The sequence below is a fragment of the Falco rusticolus genome, chromosome 12, assembly GCF_015220075.1.
Source record: "Falco rusticolus isolate bFalRus1 chromosome 12, bFalRus1.pri, whole genome shotgun sequence".
NCBI classification, from domain to species: domain Eukaryota; kingdom Metazoa; phylum Chordata; class Aves; order Falconiformes; family Falconidae; genus Falco; species Falco rusticolus.
In genome coordinates this window covers 16,896,351-16,918,218 of record NC_051198.1, presented here as the reverse complement: position 1 = coordinate 16,918,218, position 21,868 = coordinate 16,896,351, and the positions used below count along the sequence as shown (strand labels likewise).

Here is a 21,868-nt window from a genome sequence, read left to right as displayed (position 1 = left end):
TGCCTTTCTATTCATCTCAGCAAGATGCAACTTTTGGTCCTGTAAAATGAACAACGAGCACGCTTGCAAACAACCAGATCACTGTGCTGCGGCTGATTTTTCATGCAAGCAGACGTGTCAGAGGTCAGTGAAGGCAAAGCAGCGTAGTGCTTAGTAGCTCAGGGTGCCCAGCTGCATGGAGCTGGCTGGGCTGCTGATGGGGGTTCCTCAGTTTTTAATCCTAAATCTATCCCGTGTTGGGATTATTCTTGTTACATCAGACACTAGGCAAGGCTCTGCATTTGCTCTACCTTCCCCAGGATTGTCCACTCCCGCTTTGCAGAGGTCTCTGTCCCTATTGCAAGTCCCTCCTCCCAAATCTTGTGGTTTACCTAGCACATGCTCATCATCCTTTTGCTTCACGGTGTCCTGGGTGATGGGATTTATCCACACGCACCAAAATTTCCACAGCAGGATAATGAAAGTGGTTATTGTTTTCCTCCAACTCTCTTCCTTTGCTATTATCTTAGACTTCCCATCACTAATTCTCCTCAGCCTGGCTGAAGGAGAGAAGACTGTTCATCTCATTCCAATCTAAAAGGAAAAAGCCTGGAAGTAAGGAGGCAGCATCAAATGATCACACTTCTGATGACTGCTCTGACTTTCGTGGGCTATCCTCTGGCTGTGTGTCACTGTGGCCTAGAACAAGCACCCTAGCATGGGGAAGTCCTACCACTATAGATGCACTGCGGTTCTCACAGACACACAGACTTCTGGGCACAGGGATGCTGGGTCTGCAGAGAAGGCTGAAAGGTTCTTCTTTTCTGAACTGAAAGGGTGCTATTCTGCTTTTGCCGAACAATTTGATTTTACAACTCCTGACAACTCCTGCTAACTGAGTTTTGCTATCTGACTGCTGCTGCTGCTAGGAGTGAGGGGAGAACATGCGCCTTCACTAACTTCATCAAACTTTATGAAGCTCCATTTAGAATTAAAAAGTTTTATTTAAGGTATATGCCTACATTTGCTTTCTCGAAGTTGTTCTAGGTTGCAGAGAAGATAACCCTGGAGAAGGGACTGGGAGAAAGTGCTCAGAGCCAGGGCTGCAGAGCTTGCCAGGGTCAGGCAGTTTTTCATGCAGAACCAGGATCAGTCAGGGGCGCAGCTGAGAAGCAACGATCTGGCAGAGCTGGGCTACGAAATGCAGTGAGAGTGGCAGCTCAGGGCCGGTGAAGCAATCACGGTGGCTGATAGCACAGAAAGCGGGCAGTGTCACCCAGGAGTGGCAGGCTGGGGACACTGTGCACGGCATACCCAGCAGTGCTGCACTGCATTGTTGGCAGCACGCACAGGAGCTGGCAGCGTGCCCGGGAAATAAACATTGGAAGATGAAAGCAGGCCAGTGTGGGAGGTAGCAGCCTGCTCAGTTTCCAGCCTCTGATCACCTTCTTCCAAGCCCTGTTTCCTCACAGTGTCCCTTTCTTTTCCCACAATGAATGGATCATTGCCCTCCATCAGGCAAATGAATCGCCTTATGAAAGATGGGATTGCCCAGATGCTTCCCCAGGGAACTGCTTTGCATTCAAAGGTGTGTGTGTATCCTGAGAAAGGAGGTGATCTGATTTCTTTTAATAGACTCATTGCAGCCTCATTGTCTGGAGCATCCACAGTTGGGTGGCTTTCTCATATCCTTCTCAAAGTCTTACTGATACAGCTCTGTAGGGTGTCTATACCAACACATTAGTACAGAAATACCACAGCAAGTAGCATCAAGCTTTGAGGTCTCATTGTTGGTCCCTTGCACCAATGCTTCATGCCAAAATCTAAGTAGATCCCACAGCTGTGCGGGTCAGGCTGGTGAAGCCTGGGGATCATAAGCAGCACTTGCACAGCCTCCATCCTGCTGGGGTCTGGCTACAGCCTGGCTCTTCTGGTATTAGGAAATTTTTTTCTTGTTTATAGCAACTATCAGCCTATTTTCTTTCTTTTCCTCCACCCTATGATCAGATGCCCTAAATGAAACATATGGTAGTAAGAACAAAGCAATTGATTATTTCCCTCCACTCAGTTACTACTGTCTCCGAACATGCACCCCCTTCTTTCCTCTTCCCCCAGCTGCATACGCTGAGCAAGATGCCATACGGTATGGAATATCCCTTTGGCCAGTTGGGGTCAGCTGTCCCTGCTGTGTCCCCTCCCAGCTTCTTGTGCCCCCCAGCCTTGTGGTGTGAGGCAGGGTGGTGTGAGAAGCAGGGAAGGCTTTGGCTCTGTAAGCACTGCTCAGCAGTAATGAAAACATTCCTGTATTATCAACACTGTTTTCAGCACAAATCCAAAACATAGCCCATACTAGCTACTATGAAGGAAATTAACTCTATCCTAACCAAAACCAGCACAAAGATAAGCGATGCTTTTGAAGCAAAAGCTCTCAGGTGATACGATGATATTAAATGTTACAGAATGACAGAAAGGTAGAGGTTAGAAGGGACCTCTGGAGGTCATCTCAACCAGCCTCCCCCCCATCATGCAGGATCAGCTAGAGCCTGCTGCCCAGGACCATGTCCAGATGGCTTCTGAGTATTTCCAAGGATGGAGACTCCACAATCTCCCTGGGCAACCTGTTCCAGTGCTTTGTCACCCTCACTGTGAAAAAAGTGTTTCCTGGTGTTCAGGCACAACATCCTGTATTTCAGTTTGTGCTCATTTCCTCTGGTCCTGTCACTGGGCACTACTGTAAAGAGCCTGGCTCTGTCGTCTTTACATCCTCCCTTCAGATATTTATATAAATTGATGACATCCCCTGAGCCTTCTTTTCTCCAGGCTAAACACTTCCAGCTCTTCCAGCCTTTCTTCATAGGAGAGAAGCTCCAATCCTCTAATCATCTTAGCGGCCCTCTGCTGGACTCTCTCCAGTAACTCCGTATCTCTCTTGTACTGGGGAGCCCAGAACTGGACACGGTACTCCCGTGCCGAGTAGAGGGGAAGGATGAAGGATGACCTCCCTGCTGGCAACACTCCTAATGCAGCCCAGGGTACTGTTACCCTTTCCGGAGGCAAGGGCACGCTGCTGGCTCATATTTAACTTGGTGCTCGCCAGGACCCTCAGGTCCTTCTCTGCAAAACTGCTTTCCAGCCAGTCAGCCCCCAGCACGTACGGGGGCCTGGCGCCATGGCTTCCCAGGTGCAGAACTTTGCATTTCCCTTTGCTGAACTGTTAGACTAACTAGATCCCAGCTATGCTGGCTCTGTATTTATTTTGCCTGTTGTTACTACTTATTGGCTCATTCTTTCTTGCACTGTTTATGTGGGACTGCCAAGTGGCAATTTAGCTGCATCTGTGCTGGGTGCACATGAATCCTTCATGAGTGCTACCCTGTTCTAGAAATGTAAATTCACACATTGGCTTCATCAGTATCATTCTGAATGCAACTAACATCAATTATGTATGTTTCATTATATTCTTCATCCTCTTCCAAGGTGCAGAATTGCTTATACAGTGTATTATTTCATCTTTGGGGGTTTTGCTGGTAATATATATGCTAGGCTGGGTTCTGTACGCAGAAGTATTCTGAAGCTGCCTCTTCTTGAAGCTGAATGAGGCCTGTTACCTCAGCCTCTCCTTACAGGGAAAGTGCTGCAGCTTTGCCTGGACAACTTGGTGGCATCCACTGAACTCGGTACAATTTGTTGAAGTTTTCCTTGCATTTGGGGATGCAAAACTGGACATGCTATTCTACGTGTGGCTAAATAGAAACAGATAACCATTTTACCTGGCCTACTGGCTATGCTCCTGGTGGTACAACGCAGGATGACCTTGGCCTCCTTTGCTGCCAGGACACAGGACTTCCTTGCAGCCAACTTGCTGTCCACCAAGACCCCCATCCTTTTCTGCAAAGCTGCTCCCCAGCCCACCAGTCCCCAGCCTGTACTGTGCGGAGAGCTCTTCCTTCCCAGGTGCTGGACTTTGGAAACTCCTTGCATTTGTCCTTGCTGAATTTCATAGACTTCCCATCAGGCCATTCCTCCCATCAGTCTAGACCCCTCTGAATGGCAGCTGTGGCCTCCAGCATTTCCACTGTCCCATTTTGGCATCACCTGCAAACGTGATGAGCAGGCACTCCATCTCCTCCTCAAAAGTTACCGAGATAGATGTCAAACAGAACTGGCCCATGATACTCTTGCTTGCTACTCCAGCAGAGTGCAACCCATTGACCCCTACCCTCTGAGCCTGACGAGCTAACCATTTCTTTCCCACCTAACTGTCCACCCTCCGTACTGTATAGCATCCCAGTTTGTCAGCTAGATGCAAAAAGATGAGGTGCGCTCTGGTACTTGGAACACCAAGTTATCTTTTCGTACTGGTGCAGCGAGGAGCGATTCCTTTGTCTGATGCGATCAAATGGACTTCATCCATACTTTAGCCAAGCAATGAATTTGCTCCCCATTATACAGAAGGGAAACTGGTTTGGATGGGGTATTGCTCCCTTCCAGCAATGCCCACAGGCCCTCAGGAGCCCCTGCCTGTCAGACTGCACTAGTCCCTTCTGCCTGCAAGGACCGTCTGACTTCCAAGTACAACGCCAGCGCCGCTGGAGGCATTACCTAGGCGGGCAGCTGCCACAGCAGGTGTGTCAGCCATGAGCCATGTCTTTACAAAAACCCAAAAATACGCGCCGGGAGCACGCTGCGGAGCTGCTCCGACCATTTCCTAAAGGCCGCAGGGCCACCGGTGCGAGGCAGCGGCCCGTCCCGGGCCCGCCGGAGGCCGAGCGAGGGGAGCCAGCGCCCGGGGGGCCGGAGCGGTGCGGGGGGCTGTCCCGCAAGGCCGGGGCGGCCGGGCACGTCCTCACCGGCGCCCGAGGGGAGCCGCCCGGCCTCCGCTCCGGGGAGAAGCGCCGGGGGCGGCTCCCGCCGTTCCTGCTCCAACGCCGAGCGTCACGGGTGAACCGCGGCCCGACTGCGGCTCCTGCGCGCTGCTGGAGCGGCCCAGCCGCGCTGCGGCCCCGCATGGCGGGGCAGTGCCGAGCGGAACCGCCGCCGCCACCCCCGGCCCCGCCCGACCCCCCACCGCACCTCCCCGCACCCCGCTGGCCGCCGCAGCCCCCTCCCCCGCCGCTTCCTCCCGTCGGCCCCCTCCACGTGACCCAGCCCTTCCCCACGGCCCTCGCCCGAACCCAAAATGGCCGCCGGTGAGCCCCTTCCCAGATTGGGCATCGTGCCCGACTCCAAGATGGTTGTCAATGGAGGCTCTCCGGGGACAGCCTAGCGGGTCAGTCCGAATACTGCGGCCCGGTAGGCTGGGCGATGCCCCGCCTCAGCCAGTCCGCCGCTCGCATTGGCGCTGCCAAGGCCCAGGCCTGCTCTCATTGGCTAGAGAGGTGTCGCTCCCGCTCTCTCCGCTCCAGGGCCCGGGGAACTATTTTCCATTCGGCGGAGGGGGGCCGGGGAGGGGGCTCCGCTGAATCGCTCCGTCCGCGCCGAGCGGCAGGCGGCGGGCCCGGGCGGGGCGGCGGAGGATGCTGCGGCCGTTGGGGCCGCCGGGACGGCGCTGAGGCGTCGCTGTCCCCGCCGCCGCGCCGCGGTAGGTGCCTCCCGGCCGGGGCTCCGACTCGGCGGACGGGACCTGCGCCGCTCGCCCCCCGGCGGCGGGAGGCGGCCGCTCCCCACCGCTGCCGCGGCCCCGCTGCCGCCCGCCGAGGCCGCGGGTCCGCGAGGGTGGCGGGGAGCTGCCGCCGTCTCCCGGCCGCGGGCGGCCAGCGCCCGAGGGAGCCGGGGGAAGGGCCGGGCCGGGCGAGCGGGAGGGGAGGGCTCGGCCGGGGCGCAGCGGGGTGCCCGCGGGGGAGAAGGCCGCCCCGGGGCGGTGGTGGGGGGGGTGTCGGGTCCGCTCGGTCCCGGCCCGCTTCTGCGGGAGGCGGGGGAAGCCGGGGCGGGCGGCGGCAGCGAAGCCCGGGGCTGGGGGCTCGACCTGCCCCAGCCCGAGCCCGGTGCCGGCGGCCGAGGCGTTCGGCCGGGGGTGCCCCGTGTCGGGCGGCGGCGGGACGGCCCCGCCGGGCGGCCGGGTTAGTGCTGGGGCTGGTGCGGGAGCGGGAGCGGGGGCCGGCGGTCCCCCGGAGCTGGGCTTGCACGCACGTCTGTCCGTGTGGAAATCGCACTTGCAAAATTGCCGTTCAGGTCTTCGGGGCACACAGCCTAGCGTTAACCCCTTCCGCGGGGCTGGGACGTTACTCGTCAGGCAGCTCTCCTGGGGAGTGCTCGTAAAAGTTTGGAAGTCGTCTTCATATGCAGCTTAAAGTTATGAATGGCTTCTTGGAACTGTAGAAGCAGTAAATCGCGTTATTTCTGCTGTTGTTAACTCTGTAATTCGACACTAGCACTGGATCACAATAGCTTAATCCCATGAAATACATTTCTGCCTCTGATATGTTTGTTTCATCGGGTTTCTGTATCATCTGATCACGTATTCTTATGAACGCAGCATGTACAGTAGTTGTGCTTCCATTCCCTGAATGCTCACAGAAGGCATGCACACACCCCAACCCCTTCCTCAAGCTTGTTGGAAGTTTTCTGCAATGTGGTTATGGTTGTAAGCTACAAATTTTAGGCTGCTCATCATACAGGGTACCCATATCCCATGGTGTGAGGTATGATCCCTGAACGTGCAACACATACCTTCTTGTGACAAATACAGTGCTTTTCCACTGAAGCTTATTCTGGTATTGGTTGTGAGTTCAGTAAAGGTGTGCCTTTTCTCACGTAATTTGCAACAGCTTCAGGAGTGCTTTTGTTGGTGCAGTATATTCCCATAACAAGAAAATATTTTGGGTATAGATGTGGCCCAAGTGAACTAACAGTTTGCGGGGAGATGCTATGAATGGAAAGTACTACTGAAGTTTTCATTTATATAACCTTATTGAGAAATAAGTATGTTGCATCAGTTTGCATGGAAGTTGACTGGATATAATTTCAAATTGATCTGCATCCTTCAGAAGACAGGGGAATTAAGTATGCATTGGATATAGAGTGAAAATCTTGACAGGTTTTTTGTGGGTTTAAACCATTGAGCATGAAAACTGCCTTTTCATGACTATCTGAATGCTTCAAATACTTCAAATAGATTTGAATGTTCTGTTTTCTTGAGTTTTTACTTTACCTTAACATCTTCTGTGTAATTTTTTTTAAAACCTAAACTTTCCTTAGAGATGAGCAATTACATTTCAGGGCACTTGCCCCTCACCCCCTCCCACTACTGAGTGAATGGCAGAAAAGACCCTTCTGTGGTTGCAAGTACCACAGTATGTATTTTACTAGGTTTCAAGCGTGTTACCATTTAAGATGTAGTTTTAGAATCGTTTTACTTTAATAATTTTGTTATTATCGTATGAGTTAAGGCCCAGTACTAGAAGGAAATTGTTCAGTTGCTGGACCCTTTAGTGTGACCTTCTTTTCTAGAAGTGCTTTTATTTTTATTATGGGATTATACAATGAGGGTGTAATTCCTAATTTCCTTACATGTAAACCTGGTTAACTTCAGTTTAGGGAAGTTACTCCAAGATACAGTATTTTTCAAAAGAGACTTTTTAGTCCCGTTCTACTCCACAAAGTATATTTGTGCAACATGGAGGTAGTAATTTATGGGTGTCGGAAGTTTTGAGTCCCACAAATTATTGAGAAGGATGGAGTGTCCTTTCATAAGTCTTTTTCAGGAAGGGAAGTTGGGGTTGTGTCACTAGGTAATGACCATGGAGTACATCATAGCCCCCAAATGCCGTTTGCCTTACTCAGACCTCATAACTTTTATGCTGAGTTCAAATCTCTCATGGGCCACTGTGCCTACGGATGACATTAAGGCAATTTTGTAGTTAAATTCTGTTGCAAGCTTAGAAACGTTGAGGTGTGGTTCACACAGCTCAAGATCTTGTGTTGTACAGGTTTGTGCTATTAAAGGCTTCCCACTGAAGATGTCTTGCGGCCTTCAGCCTCGACATAACCCCTGTTACCTTGAATATCCCCAGTTGATGAAGTTGCTACAGTGACATGCTGAAAGAAGGCAAGTTTCCAAGTTAACCTCCTCATTCATTCAGTTGTCAATCTGCAAACCAAGATATTGAAGTGGACCTGGTATCAAAGCAATAGGGTCTCTGTCAGAACAGGTCTAGTTTTGTCTTTTTTGTGGATTTTGTACATTAGTCACTATGGCAGAGTGAATCAGCTATACTTTTAGGTTGCATTCTTTGTCAGTCCAAAGCAAACTACAAAAAAGACTAGGCAAAACAATTTTGAGACCTGATAGACTGAGCTGCTGAAATCTGTTCTGAGTTTTCCAGTTGGTCTGGATGTCTTGCATCTACTCTGGTTTCAGAATTGCATTAGCAATACAACAACTAGTGAATTTGGACAGCTGGGTGGCATGCAATAGCTTGACGTGACTTCATATGTGTGACAGCATTGGAAAAATGGCTGGGTTAGTCCTTGGAGGAATATCTAGAATTTCTCTTCTATTGCTCTTGTAATGATGGCAGGTACATCTAAGAAAGAGAGAGCTGACGGAAGGGATTTGAAATCAACTGTGTTCAATTAGAAAGTTGGGGGGGGGAGGTTTAATGTTATGAAACATCTGAAACCTGTCACTCTGCAGCAGGGTTCTGGGAGGACCATTCATCACATTTGATGTGGCAATTCACGTATTTCCCTGATGGACTAATAACCCAAGATGGTATAACGTGCATTTTTCTGGTCTCATTAATTATCTGTAAAGTTGAGAGAAATGTATTTCAGTCTAATCAAAGGGTAGCGCTGATTGCTGTTAATATTTGTAAAATTTGTAAACCACCTTGTCCTGTGATAGCCTGTTGCTAAATATATCAGCTTTTGGTAGATACTTCATGGATTCAGGTGACTCCATGTAACTTTCATAGAGTAGATTTATCTAGTCTTAAGATTTAGTTAAAGCGGTGATGTTTCATTACTGCTACTAGTTGTGAAAACAAATGTAAAATCTAAAGAGCATACCTTTTTTCTTCGCTAAAACGTACATTCCTGACTTTGTAGAATGAAAGAAGTTTTGACGTAAAGGCTTCGCCATAAACTCCTAAAATACTGATTCAGATTCCGAAATATTGGAAGTTATTCTTCTATATATGTAACTATAGTTAAGTAATTCTTGAGTAGCTGTCTATTTTTAGGCTGATTTCCTTGCCTCTTGTTTCCCCAAGAGCTATGTTTTGGTAGTTTCTTCAACCTTTAAGGGGAAATTAGCACTTAGTATTATGTTGTGGTATTTATGCCTAGAGGCTTCATTAAGACTACAAGGTTTGGTTGTGTTGAGCAATATGCATCTCCAGCTCCCCTCCATCTGATCATGGCCTGCACTGTACTGAGATCCCTGCTGTCTTCTAAAGATGTCTACCTAGTTATAAATAAGTGTGGGCTGATTCATGGGGTTTGGGGTCAGAAGGATTATTGGCTTTTCTGATACTGTCAACGTATGTATTAGTTTGAAACAAACATGCAATTGCTCCATTGAATAAGTGCCCTGAAACATTGTATGTTTGTGTGGTTTGGTTGTTGGACAGCTTATTTTAATCTCTGAGCTATATCTAGTTAAAATATTGTATTTAAAATTTAGTAAATGTATGCTATACCTTCTGGAGCCCTTATACTTTGTCAGCTCTATAAATTAACTCTGACACACTGAATATTTTTCACCAGCTAACATAGCTGTTAGTTAAGTTAAATAAAGGAGAAAAGCCCACATGCTCTCTCCATGCATACAGCTGGACATCTCTGTTAAATTTTTCAACAAAAAAAATGAAATTTTGATTGCTTTTTAAAGCTTCATGAATACACTAATTGGTGAATCATCTAATGTGCAGTTTAGTTTCAGGAAATATGAAATGGCTCGCTAACTTCACGGTTATAAGATTATGCAGACCTTCTGAAAATCTCAGTAAGAAAATGTGTGCAGTGGTGGTGGTTGATATTTTTGGCTGTGAGAGGTTGGCTAAAACTCAATGTAGTTATGCATAGTCTGCACTAGTTTATATGGTAGAAACTCCTTTGAAGAATTATCTGGAAGGAAGAAAGAATAATTTTACAGGTTTATCTGCTCTTGGGACCTTATCCAGATTTTGTTAAAGAAGTTTGCAGTCAGGAACCTTTTCTGGATCTGTAACTGGTCCCAAATTCCTGGATAACATGGTAGTTGCTTTTTGCCCTGTGCTTTTACACAGTCGTGGTTGTTGAATTCTTCAGCCTTAATGTTGGACAGCTGCAAAACATTTAAAGCCTATCTGAGAGATTGGGATAAGGAGGAGGGGGGAGATGGAGGCTTCCCAGATAAGTAATACTTCTTGAGGACTCTGAAGTATTTTCTTTATGTAGCCATATACGGTGTGTTTCTGGTTAGCTGTACTACTTGGTTATGTATTGTGTTATCAGTTGAAGTATTTAAACCACTAGTCCTTTTTTTGTGAAAGTTTAGGTCTCTACAGTAGTCGAAGAATCAAAGAGGTCAGGAATTTGCTTTTCTTTTTGCTGTAGCAGAATAAGAAAAAAATCAGTGCAGTGCATAAGATCCCTTTTGTAAACTCAAGGTTTTTTATAATAAATATTCTCATTGTTGAAGATGCGTGGAACATTCTTAGAATATTGTGGCATTGCAATACATATTGTAATGCTTACGCCAGGCACCAGTTTCTTAAAGGCAGAAGCTTTTACAGTGTTTAGAAGTGCTTCAGCAATTTCTGATTAGAGTACATTTACAGAGGTGAAATTTAAAAGATTGTTTAAAAATTTTAAGTGCAGTTGAACTAATAGAAAATATTTTTTTCTGCAGTACTAGATCTGATAACATTTTTGTTCCTCCTCCAAAGAATGGATTCTGATATTAATTCAATTGTCAGCCTGGCTCCCAGATTAAATCATTTGGGCCTCATTGCTCAAGGCCCAAATGTTAGCCACAGGATTAAGAATTCTAATTCTGGGATAAAAAGTCCTGGCACTTAGCACCTTTGACATGTTTCCGTTAGGCTAGTAGAGACTCAGAGACTGCAGTTGAATGAATTAGGTTTGATCAAGGCTGTGATAAAACCCGATCAAGATAGTATCTTGGAATATTTGGCCTTTAATAACAAAAGTTTAGGTTGTAGTGATTGCTTATGCCAGTTTGACTTAATTTTTTTCTTCATGGAACTTGTCTAGCTAAGGATGAGCATGTTTAATAGGGCAGGCCTGCAGGTATCCTGTTTCTTGAAAAGAAGGCTAGGCTTCCATCTGCAAGATACCTTGAATTCTGTCCGCTTAGGTACATCTGCTTTCATATTAGGTTTTTGGTTTTGCAGTAAGGCCTGTGCAGCAGAGTCTGATTTACTGACTCGCTTATGGAAAAAGCACCCATTACTAAACTTTGTATTCAGAGAGCTTTTACATTTGGCCTCTGTGAAGAAGGAAGTATTTTAATCATTCCACTAGTGCAGTAAGAGGTCTCTTACTCTTTTGAAGTAGCATGTGGATAAAGTGAATTAATTTTAGACTGCATATTATCTTTAATCTGCAGTTGACTGAAATCTCTGTGTGATAGATTTGGTTAAACACTTCCACTGCTTAGCTGATGCTTTGTTTTTTTAGATCTTTAATTTTCACATTTCTGTTGGGGAATGGTGAATTACATACCTTTTTTTTAAACATGTTAAACCTCATGTGAATAGAAAGTGGAATTCAATTAAATACACAAATAGCATTTTAAAATTGGTGTGTAGTTTATTACTTCAGATGTGCTGGATGAGTAGTTAAACCAGCAATTTTATCAAAACACATTTTCTATTTAAAAATTTGCTCAATAAGTTGAAATTTCTATTTGCTTGTGTCTTTTAGATTTGGTTGATCTCATTTCTCATTCATTGGCCTTACTCAGGGCTTGGAAGAGGAAAATAACTATGTATTTTTAAGCTGCCAGACAGTTGTGGTGGTAAAATTATTAATACGTAAGATTGAGAGGTCTGGCTAAAAGGTTATCTGTACTAAAAAGAGTATTCCTTTCAAGTAAAAGTCTTGTGATTGTTTCCAACTCCTGACATCTGAGCTAGGGTAATACTGGGTGGCTGTGCCACTCTTATGGGCTCCACTAAGAGCCATCTCTCCATATTGTCACATTACTGCTTGAGTCCTCATTAGAATTGTGGCTGTTTAGCAAGGGACTTGAGGAGTCCATCGCTTCCAGGGCTGGGTACCTGGTTTTGTTAACTTTTAAATGATATTTTTTTTTCCTTGCCTTTTTCCTTTTTCTGAAATAGTATATAGGTTGGGTCTCTGTGATCACTTGGCAGAGAACCCAGAGAGATGCTGTTAATGTTCCCTCACTGTTATCATAGTTAATAAAGCTTCTGTCTGACCTGTCCTAAATTGTGCCTGCGTTATTATGCATTTGGAGTCCCCAGATTCTTTGACACAGTTTCTCAATTTCAACCAGTCAACCAGTTTGTTTAATCCACGATGTTATCCTTTTTCTTCAGGGTTAGTCGGTAATGGTTGTTGAGGGAGACCAACGCCGAGTGCTGGCATTGGCCTGACAGCGGGCTGGGGTGTGCTGGCACGAGGGGGTGCAGGGCGGCGGGTGATGGTGTAGCGTTGTCCCTTCAGACTGCAGTGACTTGTTCTCTCTGGAGTCCGTCTCATCTAGCCACACCTTTAATGTAAGAAAAGTCTCTTGAAACCAGCGAGCAAAGTTTCTGCTGCCAAGATCTCACCAGGTATTTCTGCAAGTTCTCGCCAGCCCCAGTGGCTTAACTCATCTGGGCATTTGACATTCTTTACCACTTTGGCAGCAAACATGGTCAGCTTTGATTTTTGCTTTATTTTTATTTATTTATTAATAGTAAGTCAAGACCTTAATACAGATAGTCACAATGCTGGGTAGATTTGGATATAAATTGGATTTAAAGTTTCAGTATCAGACCAGCTTTATCTTCAAATATGTATGTAGTTTATCTACTGAAGAAGTTCCTCATAATTATTGTCCCTAAGATCTGGATGCCTTATTTATGGAAGCAAGACATTTGACAACAAGACCTCTTGTTCTTACAGATGTAATCTAAATTATTATGTATAATTTGTATTAACATTATGAGATTAAAATTTCTGATAATATAATCTTGGAGAATGCAGAGGTACTGTCTCTGTGTTTAAGGCCCTGAAATGCAAAGTACTGACCCTGGGAGAGGGTGTTGGGGGTATGTTAATAAATACTTCACCTGTTTTTTTTATTCTTTGCTGAGCAGCATGTATTGGCCAGACAGGTTTTTTCTAGGTGTACACTTTGATGGTCTGGGTTGTTCTTATGTTACATGTCATTACTGTATTTCAGGAGTACATCATTTGCCTGTTAGTATTTGCTGGCAGCATTATCTTATAGCCTGTTTTGCAATTAACAACATTCTGTTCCATCTTGGATTATGGCATTGTGATTGTTGGTTTCTTTTGACTTAGTTGTCTTTAGAAGAGAATGTTTGAAATGGACATTTGAAGAAAACCTATGTTTATTCTGGAAGCTTAACATATTTTAGAAATACTGATTTTTTTCTAATTCCTAGTCACTTATTTTGAGGATGAAAATAATTTTTTGCTCTTTACTATAAAGATAACTTAGCAATTAGTCCTCCAGCATGACAATTCCAATATAACTTATCTTATGGTCTTCTGTGGTGCTTTCATGTCTCAATTAAAATGTTTGCAAGTTCAGTAAATCCACATGGTAGTCTATATATAGAGGTATTTTTATTGCCCATTGAATTGTATCCTAGCAAATTTATTTGAGTAAATACAAGGACTCTTTCAGATTGACCTGCTGATCTACTGTTTCCCAACTCTGAAGGGAAAATCCGGGGATCTTGACAAAAGTTTTAATATTTAAAATGCTGAAACAGTTGTGCAGTAAGAAGGGAGAAAACTGCTTTGCCTTGAGAGTCTGGGTTGACCAGTGTCAATTCTCATGTGCAAGTGATATGGTTTTGTCCGCTCAAATTCCTTGGGGTCTGAAGCATCTGTTAGAGGATTTAGTGTTTTTGTTGGTAGAACTGTTAGTCCTTATATGCATATGACCTGGTTTTATTCTTCCAAACTCCTTTCGGAGTGAAGCATCTGTTAAAGAATTTTCAGTGTTTTTGTCAGAAGGAATGTGACTAAAGTTCAAAACTGTCAAGTAATTACACTCATCTATAGCTCAGAGTTGCTTATGTGGATGACTGATGACCGCTGCATTGAACAATTTTTCTATTTTGATACTTGTCTAACAATTGTGAACAGAATAAATGAGGTTAGGGGTCGTAAGGTCCAGACCAGTAATTTGTGTCTGAAAAAGTAGTAGTCATCTTCTATTTTAGATTAAGGTTTGGACATAGATTCAGCATGGCATGTGGTTTTGGAAAAACATTTTGTTCGCTGTATGTATAGTAATGTATGTAATTGAAGCAAAACTGAATTTTGTTGATTAAACTTGTTTCCAGAACTAGGTCTAGAAGCCAGCTTCTAGGGGCTAACTCTTAAGTGGTCTGAAAGTTTGAAATCTCCCATCTTTTGTGCATTTTTTGGTTTGTCTCTTCCTCACATCTGTTTATCACTGTTTGGGGTTTTTGTTGGTTTGGGGTTGTTTGGGTTTTTTTTTGTTCATTTGGTTTTTTTAATGGTGGGTGCTGTTTGGCTTTTTTGCAACTGGTTTTGATCACAGTTTTAAGAATGGAAAAAATTTGCATAGTAATGCATCTTCAGTTGTCTTTCTGAGGCTGTCTATATTTAACTGATATTTGGAAATCGTTGTTAGTAGTAAGCTCCAGACACAGCCCTGTTTTCATCAATACCGTTGGTTTATTTTGGTAGAAAATAGTCTCCCTGAGCATCATAGATGACAATAGATAAGCTGAAGATTTGCAGTTAGACTTATTGTATAAATAGTTCTTAAGATATGACTAGTGTTAGTCCTATAAATTCTTCCTTATAGGCTCAAAAATTATAATATTATGAATTTGGGGTTTTTGTTATGCAAATATTTCCCTTATTATGACTGTGTAAAAGAAAGACTGCAAAAGATCTACATAGCCCATGAATTCTATAACAGTTTTTAAACTTCAGTCAAATATGAGAGATTAATCAATTTTGTAGCATAAGCCAATCATCTCAATGCTAGTCAAGCTAACGTGGTATACTAATAGTATATCTACGCGTGGTAGCTCATCCCTGTACTTTGCCAGTTTCATTGACAGACAGGTGTAATGTCACACAAGGTTCTTAATGGGACACTTGCATTGGCATTTTCTGTTTTCCTGAGAAATATAGAGGCATTAAGATTATTTTTTTTCTTTCCTCACAATCCCAGAGATCAGCGAGTAAAGCAAACCTGAAAATTGTGGGCAAAAGAGAATATTGTTATGTAAGGAGATAAAATGCCATACAGCTGTGGTTTACAACTTGTTCATTACTATGAAATTTGATAAAACTATATTCCTCTTTTTTTAACATTAATGCTTTGTTTGACAGAAGTTTGATACAGCAAAGATGTGCAAAGAAATAGTTCTGCCCTTTTTGTTATGCAGTACAAATCTAGAAAGAGGCTAGTCTTGTTCAAGGTCCATTCTCAACTTTTTCCTGTGAACTCACTGCTTGTATCTCATTTTCCGAGTTCTCACAAATATTGGGCTTGGTTTTTTCTGTTACTCACAGACTTGCTTTTCTTTGTACCATTAAGTTACAGCTCTAATGCCAAAAAATCTACTTTGCAATTTAATTTTGGCTTATTTGAAGAGGGTCAGTAATTATAGTTACTGTTTCCAGCAAGTTGAGGTTTTCCAGCAGTCTTTCTATGAAGAATGTGACTGTGGATTAATTGAACATAAAAATGAGTCAAAAACTTTTTTTCTGCCAAAGGCAAACATAGGAGTAGGTGCTAGTAAGGTTTTGAAAACTCTGTTACCTAGGTAATTGGTAGACCTATTTAGAGCTGTTGCTCAAGAAAGTATAAAACTGATTTAATTCAGTGAGAAAGTTATTGGGGTACAGCTTACTTGTAAAATAGCAGTTTTCTGGAAGCTTTTTAATTTTCACTCTTAAAGCCAGTTGATGTCAAGGTGTTTTTAAAGCCTGCTGTCTCCTAGCTTCCTGCCAACAGTGGGGTTGTCATCTCTAAAGCATGGTACCCTGTCTTTTTTCAACTTACTCTGAATTCAGAGAGGACAGTAAGTTAACAGTTGTTTAAGTATGCTGATATCATGGATGACATACCTAACAGCATTAATTATCTTCTGCCTAACTAGTTTATGCACATTCCTTTAGCATCCTGGAGGGGCCAAGGAGGTAACAGTGGTGGTGCTCTGTGGCAGCAGGATGACGTATGTTAGTCCTTGAATAGTGTGTAATGGTATTCAGCTGATATGTGTCTTCTGTTTAGTTCTGTGGTTTCATTAATGCCTGTAAATTTTTCTAATGCTCAGTATGCACTTTTCTTTTATAAAAACACCATAGTACTGGTATAAGGAATGATCTAGAGAGAAACACTTTGGAAATGTAACTGAGTTTGTTATTAGCATGGAAGAGTAATCTTAGCTGTCGTTACTGTGCTGTCAGAAACCCTCATGGTTTGCATACAGCTGGAGTTATGGTGGTGTTACAGTACAGCTACATTGGCAAAAATTCTAGTCTTTGATTTGGGACAGCGATGGAAGCCAAATGGGGACGAAAAAAGTCAATGTACAAAGCTACCTCTCTGTTACAAAAATCATACTAGATAAGCCTACTGATACAGCAGTGTTTGCAAATCCCTTAAGCATAGATGAATCCAGTGCTTCTGATTCTTGTTTTCTACTCATTTAGCTTTGCATGTGTATTTCATAATCTTTTTACTAATTTTGGAGTTGAACCATGTATTTAGCTCTAATGGGAAGTGATTGTACTTCCAACGTTCAAGGCAGCATAGGCAGTTAAATGCCTCTATGCAGGAGCTAAGCCTGGGGCTCAAAAAAATGCACGCAGAAAATTGCTACTCAGAAGGCTTTGCAAGCATACCTATTCTATATGTGCAGGAATTAAGTAGATAGGAGTAAACTGTATTCATGTACTTTGGTTGTCATACGGGAGCGCACGTGAAAAAGATGGGACTGGAGCCTCTTGGTGAGGAGCAGCAGCGAAGGAGTGTATTGTAGACTGAGGTGAAATCAAATTCTGTGTGTCTGGACTCTGCAGAGCTGAAGCTTACAGCGTGTCAGTAGTAGCACAACCACTGGTGGTGGTGGAAACAGTTGTGTGCAATCCCTGGGCTGCGATGTGGTGCCAACCAGGTGGTGCTGTAAAAAGAATAATTGCAGCATTTGCATCTTCCTTCCCTCTCGAGAGGTAGCAAGGACATATGGCCATGGAAGTCTGTTGTTGGGGGAACACATTAGAGTCCTTCAGTGTGTCCTGAGGAGGACAACAAAGCTGGTGAAAGGGCTGGAAGGCATGTCCTGTGGGGAGCAGCTAAGGACTTTGGGCCTGTCTAGTTTGGAGAAAAAAAGGCTGAGGGGCAACCCCGTTGCTCTCTGCAGCTTCCTGAGGAAGGCAAGTGGAGGGGAGCTGCTGATCTCTGTTCCCTGGGGTCCAGTGATAGGATGTGTGGGAATTGTTCAGAGCTGTGCTGGGGGGGTTTAGGCTGGACGTTAGGAAGCATTTCTTTCCCGAGAGAGTGGTCAAACAACTGGAAGAGGCTTCCTAGAGAGGTAGTTAATGCGCCAAGCCTGTCAGTGTGTAAGAGGCATTTGGACAATGCCTTTAATAACATGCTTTAACTTTTGGTCAGCCCTGAATTGGTCAGGCAGTTGTACGAGATGATCGCCCCTTTCAAATGTAATAGTCTGTTCTATAAAACAAACAAAACCCCAACAACAAGCAGCCAGTGTTCAGACACAGGTATGACTTTGGAGCAGGTGTAGCTGTATTCACAGGCACTCCAGTTTTAGGCTAGCTGCGTGTAGTGCTCCTCTCGTGGTACCTGAGATAGCTTTAATTTCCCGTAGTGGGAGCTGAACAATGGTAACATGATGTAAAGAGTTAGCAGCCATGGCTGTTTCTGTTTTTATTTATATATGATTTGAGGTTAAACAGAATGTCCAGGACTGCTTGGAAGAGAGTCAGAAGAGTGAATAAAATCTCTCCTGCTCATTGTGTTTTCTTACTGTTGAGGTGGTGCTTCTCTTCAGACTCTTTGAGGGGTCTTACCTAGTCTTTGTGGACTCTAGCTCCTGCTTACCAGGGACCTAAAAGTCCTCGATTTTCAGTAGTAACTTAAGAGAATATTGTCTTTATGTCCATGTTGCTTCACTTTCTTGTTCACTGCCTCCACTCGGTACTCTTCAGATGGAGTATAATGTACAAGATCAAGGCTGTGAAGCCTTCTGGTTGAGTGTAACATCTCTTGAGGCTTGCAAAGGTCACTTTGATTTGCCTTTCATGCAATGTTTTCTGGAGAAAACAGGATGGCATAGACTGTTAGTGTTACCTGGTCTCAATGAGTAATCAAATAGTTAGAATTTTTAGAAAGGCAGATAGTTTTGCATTTTATTTGTTTGCTCTGTCATTTCACTGAACCTGACATTGGCCATTATACAAATAGCTCTGAGAGCATCTAGTTGTTCACCCATCAGTGTGCAGCCTCGTAATGGACAATCTGAATAGTTGTGATTCTGTATCATTGACAAAGTGTCCTATTTTGTTGCGCAGCTGTAAACTTCTGTAGCAAAGTGCATTGCTGCGTAAGTGAGAATGGGAGTTCACACATGAGTCATTGTTACCACTGGTGTTCTTCCTTCATCCCTTACATCCATAGATAATAGGAAGTGTTAGAAAATTTTTAAGAGATGCTGTATTCAGTTGTTTATAACTTCGCTGAACTCTAATCTTTTGGACTGAAATACTTTAAGCCTTCTCTTTGCCTTGAGTTTAATTTTGTTTAAAGCTTTCAGCCAAAATTTTTCATCTGTTTTCCGAAACAAAACTAGAATAATTGTCTGTGCCATTTTTTTATGGCAGTCTCTTTGAAATATTGTAGTGCACCTCTGAACTGGAACATCTACTTGAAATTTGTCAGTGGGTGGCCTCTGGCTGAGCTGTAATGTTTTAATTTTACATGAAAATCTGCCAAAATGGAGGCAATTCTGTTTTTGAAAAAATTGTCATCTGGATGTGACAACATTTCTTTGTGGAATTCCCAGGAGCCTGTTTGCACTCTGTGTACTCAGCAGGATTTTTCTTTCAAGTACGTCTCTGGACTGCAGTAAGCTGGGAACCAGAATTGTCCCCGGTTAATTAGGCAGTTGAGGGGGGGATCTTACGGCACAAAGCCAGGTGGGAAATCTCAGTGAGACAGTCCTGATGCATGTCAGCTCCCTTCTCCTTTTCTGTCCCATCATCTCCACAGTACCTCCAGAATCTGTATTCTTGACTGACTTTGACCTTGTTAAGACTTTTTGCAGAGAAGGTGAGGTTTCCATAGTGGGCTAGAGCTTGGCTTCTTCTGTATGTGACCAGATATGTTACTTCTAAGCATAACAAGGATGCCACTTGTCATATTAATGTGTAATTGTGGGTTGTAGGGAATGTACTCAATCACTTCGTATGAGTAGGGTATACACATTTGGTCAGTACTGATTGCTGTGACAGTCATCCAGAAAAGCTCAATCTGATTTTGTTTTTTTAGAGACCTTAACAGATAAAATCTGGAAGGACTACTGAGACAATGAACCGAAAGGTTTTTTTCTTCAGGAGTTCCAAACTGAGCCAAGTCCACACGTCCTGAATTTTTAGGATGAGAAGGTTTTGTTGATGGTGTTTGGTTTTGGTTTTTTGCGTTTTTTTAAGACAGCTGGAATGTAACTTTTTTGGACAGTATTCCTACAATAACTTCAACTTTGAAGAACTGTGTTAGGTAGCTACCCAGCCTGTAAAATTCAGACCAAATCTGAAAGCCACTGAACATGGTCTAATAATGGGAGGTGTTAGGTGATGGTAATAAATTATAAAATCCTGGATCTTTGAAAATGTACAGTATTTTTCTAGATGAATCTTGGTCTCAAGGCTTCATTTCATCATTTTGCTGCACAAGTATGACTTTCATCGGATCTTTCATTTAATAAAATGTCTTTCCTCGTATAAGGAGATCTGGTTTGACATTAAAGAATGGGGTTTCACAGAAATGGCTAAACCAGTGTTAACAGCTTGCTGCTGCTGGTAGAGGTGGTTCTTCTCCCTTTCTCTCTTCTCCTACTCTCGTGCTGTCACTGCCTCTTCTGGCTTCTTTTTCCTAGCTGAAGTGCTGTTTGGTGGTTCCATTAATTAGCTTATAGTGGAAAATAGAGGTTAGATGAGTGTTGGAACTGATGCAAAGGGATGCAAGGGAAGCAGGAATATCCCTTTTAATAGCAGCAAAGCAATGGTAGGTTAGTTATCATGGACTATCACCCTTCGGATGCCCTGGCTATGGCTAAAATCTGTTAATGAGAGACACCCTAGAAAGACCTGTGCTATTCTGTTCCTTTTGTGCAGGGGATGGTAAATTATGATCTGAAGCTGATATGATGAAATAGCATCACTCACTCACGTTGTCCCCATTGTGTTTGGGGGTTTGTTTGGTTTTATGTAGTCCATTTTATGTTGGGTTTTGTTGTTGTTACTGGGTTTTGGTGTTTTTTTTTAAATACCTGCTCTCTGAAATGTTCATCATCCAGTAATAATCGCCTGATTCAGGTTTACTCAGTTTCATGTGGTGCTGCAAACTCTGCATGAAATGCAGTCTCTTAAACCGTTCATGCAACTGACTCTTTGGTTCCGTAGTTCTGATCAAGGGCAAAAGAGGACTATTTGTTTTATTAGTCTCATGCAGCTGGTAGTGCTGTGGTAAAGATTAATTTTTCTAGTGCGTTCCTTTGCTGCATCTTCCTGGAGTTCCTGCATACACCTATATATTCCTTATACTTACCCCTACCAGATAGGAGCCCATAGACATTTAGCAACTTTTCAGTACTGAATGAGCTGTTGTGTGGGGGTATTACAGTGGTGTCACAGGTTAGTGAGTTGCCTTTTTCAGATAAGCCATTTTCCTGTTGATTAATAGGAATGCACATAAGCTAACCAGTGGGTTATTGATCTATGACCAGGTCGTGGTACGACAATCCTTAGTGAAAACTGGAGTCAGCTTTAGGACTAGATAGAGGGCGTCACGAGGCAAAGCATTTGTATATTTTCAGAAGACTTTAGGAGCTAACCAAGAACGTACATTTTTTTTTCTCAGAAAATTCTTATCCTGTGGGGGCTCACTTACTCAACATACACAGATGCTTCTTTGCTAGAATAAGCATTTCAGTCAAATAGTTTTGATGTAACTGATTGCATTATGTAAGGCCAAGAAGAAAGATGTAGCCACATCTTGACAAAAAGTATTGCTTCCTTTGCAGCTTACTATGCAATAGGATCCAGCTCCCTAGAGGTAAGATAGTAACATAAACCGCAGTTGTACTGGACTGAGGCAGTAGATGCTCTTGAAAAGGAAAGACAGACCTAATTTTCTTATCAGTGGTTGTCCAGTCTTTTTAATACATATCCTGTGCATATAGTCATAGTCTTACTTTTACAAATGTGAAGAGATTTTTTGCTTGGAGCTTTTATGGTATGCCCTGATGCTATGTTTTGGATCACAAGCATTCCTGTTTTGCATGGCACAAGAAAAGTGTTACTACTTTTTTTAAAACAAAAAACAAAACAAAAAACCACCCAGAAGTCTCCTTGCTTATGAGCAGAAACCAAGAGACCCTTTAAATTTACTTAATAGTCTTTTTTATGTAAAGTTGCAGGACACAAAAAGAGAGCAGGTATTACAAAG

The 21,868-nt window shown here is 43.5% G+C and overlaps 1 protein-coding gene across 5 annotated transcripts in view; it reads left to right on the top strand.

Annotated features, from left to right (window-relative positions):
- Positions 1 to 21,868, top strand: part of SOCS5 (suppressor of cytokine signaling 5) — a 93,423-nt gene that overhangs the window by 52,743 nt on the left and 18,812 nt on the right. For 2 of the 5 annotated variants that reach the window (XM_037405346.1, XM_037405344.1), the window contains exon 1: positions 5,421 to 5,560. The exons of the other annotated variants lie outside the window; for them this stretch is intronic. The gene's annotated coding sequence lies outside the window, so the exon portion shown is untranslated. Of the gene's footprint in view, positions 1 to 5,420; positions 5,561 to 21,868 lie in introns of those variants that run through there. 5 annotated transcript variants of the gene reach the window in all.